We start from the raw sequence: 5031 nt of genomic DNA, 5'->3' as shown, positions 1-5031 counted from the left end.
ACAGAATGTGCGCGGTGCAGAGTGTGCGCGGTGCAGAGTGTGCGCAGTGCAGGGTGCGGTGCAGGGTGTGCGCGGTGCAGTGTGTGCGCGGTGCAGAGTGTGCACAGTGCAGAGTGCGCGCAGTGCAGTGCAGAGTGCGCGCAGTGCAGGGTGTGCGCGGTGCAGAGTGTGCGCGGTGCAGGGGCGGTGCAGAGTGTGCACGATGCAGGGGCGGTGCAGAGTGTGCGCAGTGCAGGGCGCGGTGCAGACTATGCGCGGTGGAGGGGGCAGTGCAGAGTGTGCGTGGTGCAGGGTGGCGGTGTAGAGTGTGCGCAGTGCAGTGTGTGTGGTGCAGGCTGCGGTGCAGAGTGTGCGCGCTGCAGAGTGTACGCGGTGCAGGGAGTGGTGTAGAGTGTGCACGGTGCAGGGTCGGTGCAGAGTGTGTACGGTGCACAGTGTGCGCGGTGCAGGGGGTGGTGCAGAGTGTGCACGGTGCAGATTGTGCACGGTGCAGGGGGTGGTGCAGAGTGTGCACGGTGCAGGGGGCAGTGCAGAGTGTGCGCGGTGTAGGGGGCAGTGCAGAGTGTGCACGGTGCAGGGGGCGGTGCAGAGTGCGTATGGTGCACAGTGTGCGCGGTGCAGGGGCGGTGCAGAGTGTGCGCGGTGCAGGGAGCGGTGCAGAGTGTGCACGGTGCAGGATGTGCGCTGTGCAGAGTGTGCGCGGTGGAGCGGGCGGTGCAGAGTGTGCACAGTGCAGGATGTGCGCTGTGCAGAGTGTGCACGGTGGAGCGGGTGGTGCAGAGTGTGCGCGGTGTAGGGGGGCAGTACAGAGTGTGCGCGGTGCAAGGGGCAGTGCAGTGTGCGCGCGGTGCTGGGGGGCGGTGCAGAGTGTGCGTGGTGCAGGGGCCGGTGCAGAGTGTGCACGTTACACGGGGCAGTGCAGAGTGTGCGCGGTGCAGGGGCAGTGCAGAGTGTGCAGGGTGCGGTGCAGAGTGTGCGCGGTGCAGGGTGTGCCCACTGCTGTGTGCGGTGCAGAGTGTGAGTGGTGCAGGTGCAGTGTGCGCGTGGTGCGGATGCAGGCGCGGTGGAGGGTGTGTGCGGTGTGGTGTGTGCCCACTGCTGGTGCAATGCAGTGTGAGTGGTGCAGGTGAGGTGCAGAGTGCACACAGGACAGGTGCCGCAGGGTGCGGGCGGTGCAGTGCAGAGTGCGTGGGGTGTGGGCATGGTGCAGTGTGCGTGTGGAGCTGTGCAGGATGTACTCGGTGCAGTGCAGAGTGTGCGTGGTGCGGATGTGGTGCAGGGTGTGGGCAGTGAGGGTGCGGTGCAGGGTGTGGCAGTGCTGGGTGCAGGAGCGGTGCGGTTGCGGTGCAGAGTGTGCGTGGTGCGGGTGTGCTGCAGTGTGCACACAGTGCTGGTGTGGGCGCAGTGCAGGGTGCACCGTGTGTGGGTACTGCAGGGAGCGGGGTGTCCAGAGTGTGTGTGCGGTGCAGGTTCAGGGTGTCCAGGGTGTGTGTGGTGCGGGTGCAGAGCGTCCAGAGTGTGGGTGCAGGGTGTCCAGGGTGTGTGCGGAGTGGGTCCAGGGTGGGTGCGGGTGCAGGGTGCGGCGCGCTGCGCGGTGCAGGGTGTGCGCGGTGCGCCCCGCCCCCCGGCGCGCCTGGTCAGTGCTGCAGCGCTCGGGGCCCCGCACCCCTCCGGGTTAGTGTGCGCAGGCGCAGTGCGGCTTCGATGCGTTGCGTTGATTCAGAGCAAGCGGCCTGAGAGCGGCTTTAGACCTGTGGCAAACGGTGAGTACCCGAGAACGCCGGCCCCCGGTAACCCCTAACTCGCGGCAGGCCGGGGGCTCCCCTCCTTCACCTCGCCCGCACACCCCCTGGTCTCTCTCACCCTTCCTCGGTAGACGCGGTAAGAGTCGGCGTTATATAACCAGCGGGCCGCGGCTCTGAATTTAAATTCGGTTTAAAAGTAAACGGCAGCCCTTCCCGTTCGACCGGGGAACGCGCAGCATCCCCCCCGCCCCTCTCTGCCTTCCCCCCCCCCCCCCTCTCTGCTCCCCCCCCACCCCCCCCCGCGGCCCCTCTCTGCCCCCCCCGCCCCCTCTCTGCCCCCCCGGCCCCTCTCTGCCCCCCTCCCCCCCGCGGCCCCTCTCTGACCCCCCCGCCCCCCCTCTCCGCGGCCCCTCTCTGCCCCCCCCCGCGGCCCCTCTCTGACCCCCCCCGCCCCCCCCCCCTCCCCTCTCCGCGGCCCCTCTCTGCCCCCCCCCCCGCGGCCCCTCTCTGCCCCCCGCCCCCCCCGGCCCCTCTCTGCCCCCCCGCCCCCCGGCCCCTCTCTGCCCCCCCGGCCCCTCTCTGCCACCCTCCCCACCCGCGGCCCCTCTCTGCCCCCCCCCGCGGCCCCTCTCTGCCCCCTCTCCGCGGCCCCTCTCTGCCCCCCCCCCCGCGGCCCCTCTCTGCCCCCCGCCCCCCCCCCCCGGCCCCTCTCTGCCCCCCCCCCGGCCCCTCTCTGCCCCCCCCCCCCAGCCCCTCTCTGCCCCCCCCCCCCCCCCCGGCCCCTCTCTGCCCCCCCCCCCCCGGCCCCTCTCTGCCCCCCCCCCCCGGCCCCTCTCTGCCCCCCCCCCCCCCCCCGGCCCCTCTCTGCCCCCCCCCCCCCCCCCCGGCCCCTCTCTGCCCCCCCCCCCCCCCGGCCCCTCTCTGCCCCCCCCCCCCCCGGCCCCTCTCTGCCCCTTCCCCCGGCCCCTCTCTGCCCCCCGGGCCCCTCTCTGCCCCCCCCCCCCCCCCGGCCCCTCTCTGCCCCCCCCCCCCCCCCCGGCCCCTCTCTGCCCCCCCCCCCCCGGCCCCTCTCTGCCCCCCCCCCCCCCCGGCCCCTCTCTGCCCCCCCCCCCCCCGGCCCCTCTCTGCCCCCCCCCCCGGCCCCTCTCTGCCCCCCCCCCCGGCCCCTCTCTGCCCGGCCCCCCCCGGCCCCTCTCTGCCCCCCCCCCCCCGGCCCCCTCTCTGCCCCCCCCCCCGGCCCCTCTCTGCCCCCCCCCCGGCCCCTCTCTGCCCCCCCCCCGGCCCCTCTCTGCCCCCCCCCCCCCGGCCCCTCTCTGCCCCCCCCCCCCCCGGCCCCTCTCTGCCCCCCCCCCCCCCGGCCCCTCTCTGCCCCCCCCCCCCCCGGCCCCTCTCTGCCCCCCCGGCCCCTCTCTGCCCCCCCCCCCCGGCCCCTCTCTGCCCCCCCCCCCGGCCCCTCTCTGCCCCCCCCCCCCCCCGGCCCCTCTCTGCCCCCCCGGCCCCCCTCTGCCCCCCCCCCCCGGCCCCCCTCTGCCCCCCCCCCCCCCCCGGCCCCTCTCTGCCCCCCCCCCCCCGGCCCCTCTCTGCCCCCCCCCCCCCCGGCCCCTCTCTGCCCCCCCCCCCCCCCGGCCCCTCTCTGCCCCCCCCCCCCCCGGCCCCTCTCTGCCCCCCCCCCCGGCCCCTCTCTGCCCCCCCCCCGGCCCCTCTCTGCCCCCCCCCCCCGGCCCCCTCTGCCCCCCCCCCCCGGCCCCTCTCTGCCCCCCCCCCCCCCGGCCCCTCTCTGCCCCCCCCCCCCCCCCCCCCGGCCCCTCTCTGTCGCCCCCCCCCCCGGGCCCCTCTCTGTGGCCCCCCCCCCCCGGGCCCCTCTCTGTCGCCCCCGCCCCCCCCGGGCCCCTCTCTGTCGCCCCGGGCCCCTCTCTGTTGCCCCCCCCCCGGCCCCTCTCTGCCCCCCCCCCCCCCCGGCCCCTCTCTGCCCCCCCCCGGCCCCCCTCTGCCCCCCCCCCCCGGCCCCTCTCTGCCCCCCCCCCCCCCGGCCCCTCTCTGCCCCCCCCCCCCCCCCCCCCGGCCCCTCTCTGTCGCCCCCCCCCCCGGGCCCCTCTCTGTGGCCCCCCCCCCCCCGGGCCCCTCTCTGTCGCCCCCCGCCCCCCCCCGGGCCCCTCTCTGTCGCCCCGGGCCCCTCTCTGTTGCCCCCCCCCGGCCCCTCTCTGCCCCCCCCCCCCCCCCGGCCCCTCTCTGCCCCCCCCCGGCCCCCCTCTGCCCCCCCCCCCCGGCCCCCCCTCTGCCCCCCCGGCCCCCCTCTGCCCCCCCCCCCCGGCCCCCCTCTGCCCCCCCCCCCCGGCCCCCCTCTGCCCCCCCCCCCGGCCCCCCTCTGCCCCCCCCCCCCCCGGCCCCCTCTCGGCCCTCCCCCCGGCCCCTCTCGGCCCTCCCCCCCGGCCCCTCTCGGCCCTCCCCCCGGCCCCTCTCGGCCCTCCCCCCGGCCCCTCTCGGCCCTCCCCCCCGGCCCCTCTCGGCCCTCCCCCCGGCCCCTCTCGGCCCTCCCCCCGGCCCCTCTCGGCCCTCCCCCCGGCCCCTCTCGGCCCTCCCCCCGGCCCCTCTCGGCCCTCCCCACGGCCCCTCTCGGCCCTCCCCCCCCCCCTCTCGGCCCCCCCCGGCCCCCCTCTGCCCCCCCCCCCCCGGCCCCCCTCTGCCCCCCCCCCCCCGGCCCCCCTCTGCCCCCCCCCCCCCGGCCCCCCTCTGCCCCCCCCCCCCCGGCCCCCCTCTGCCCCCCCCCCCCCCCCCGGCCCCCCTCTGCCCCCCCCCCCCCCCCGGCCCCCCTCTGCCCCCCCCCCCCCCGGCCCCTCTCGGCCCTCCCCCCGGCCCCTCTCGGCCCTCCCCCCGGCCCCTCTCGGCCCTCCCCCCCCCCTCTCGGCCCCCCCCCCCGGCCCCTCTCTGGCCCCCCCCCGCCCGGGCCCCCCTCTGGCCCCCCCCCCCCGGGCCCGGGCCCCTCTCTGTCGCCCCCCCCCCCGGGCCCCTCTCTGTCGCCCCCCCCCGGGCCCCTCTCTGTCGCCCCCCCCCCCCCCCCCCCGGGCCCCTCTCTGTCGCACCCCCCCCCCCCCCGGGCCCCTCTCTGTCTCTCTCTCCCCCCCCCCCCCGGGCTTCTCTCTGGCCTCTCCCCGGGCCCCCCTCTGCCCCTAGGATGAACCCGCACAAGGTGTATGTTTTATGCTTTTTCCTCGATATATCTATACTGTATTAAATCCACCTGAGGTTTAACATAAAACAAGTGGTTTTTGTAAAACAAGTTTTTAAT

At 77.9% G+C, this 5031-nt stretch overlaps 1 protein-coding gene across 3 annotated transcripts in view; it reads left to right on the top strand.

The window, feature by feature from the left end:
* Window positions 1-1655: 1655 nt before the first annotated feature.
* The window catches only part of LOC147112560 (microtubule-associated protein RP/EB family member 3-like), a 98553-nt gene continuing 95177 nt past the window's right edge, over window positions 1656-5031 (top strand). The window contains exon 1 of one of the 3 annotated variants that reach the window (XM_085996904.1): window positions 1656-1763. The gene's annotated coding sequence lies outside the window, so the exon portion shown is untranslated. The other 2 variants (XM_085996907.1, XM_085996905.1) reach the window with 2 other exon arrangements.

Source organism: Somniosus microcephalus, chromosome 9, assembly GCF_052327205.1.
Source record: "Somniosus microcephalus isolate GS21.2 chromosome 9, FLI_Smic_1.0, whole genome shotgun sequence".
In the NCBI taxonomy this organism is placed as follows: domain Eukaryota; kingdom Metazoa; phylum Chordata; class Chondrichthyes; order Squaliformes; family Somniosidae; genus Somniosus; species Somniosus microcephalus.
Note: the sequence above shows the minus strand (reverse complement) of the source record. Positions and strands in the feature narration are given on the sequence as shown.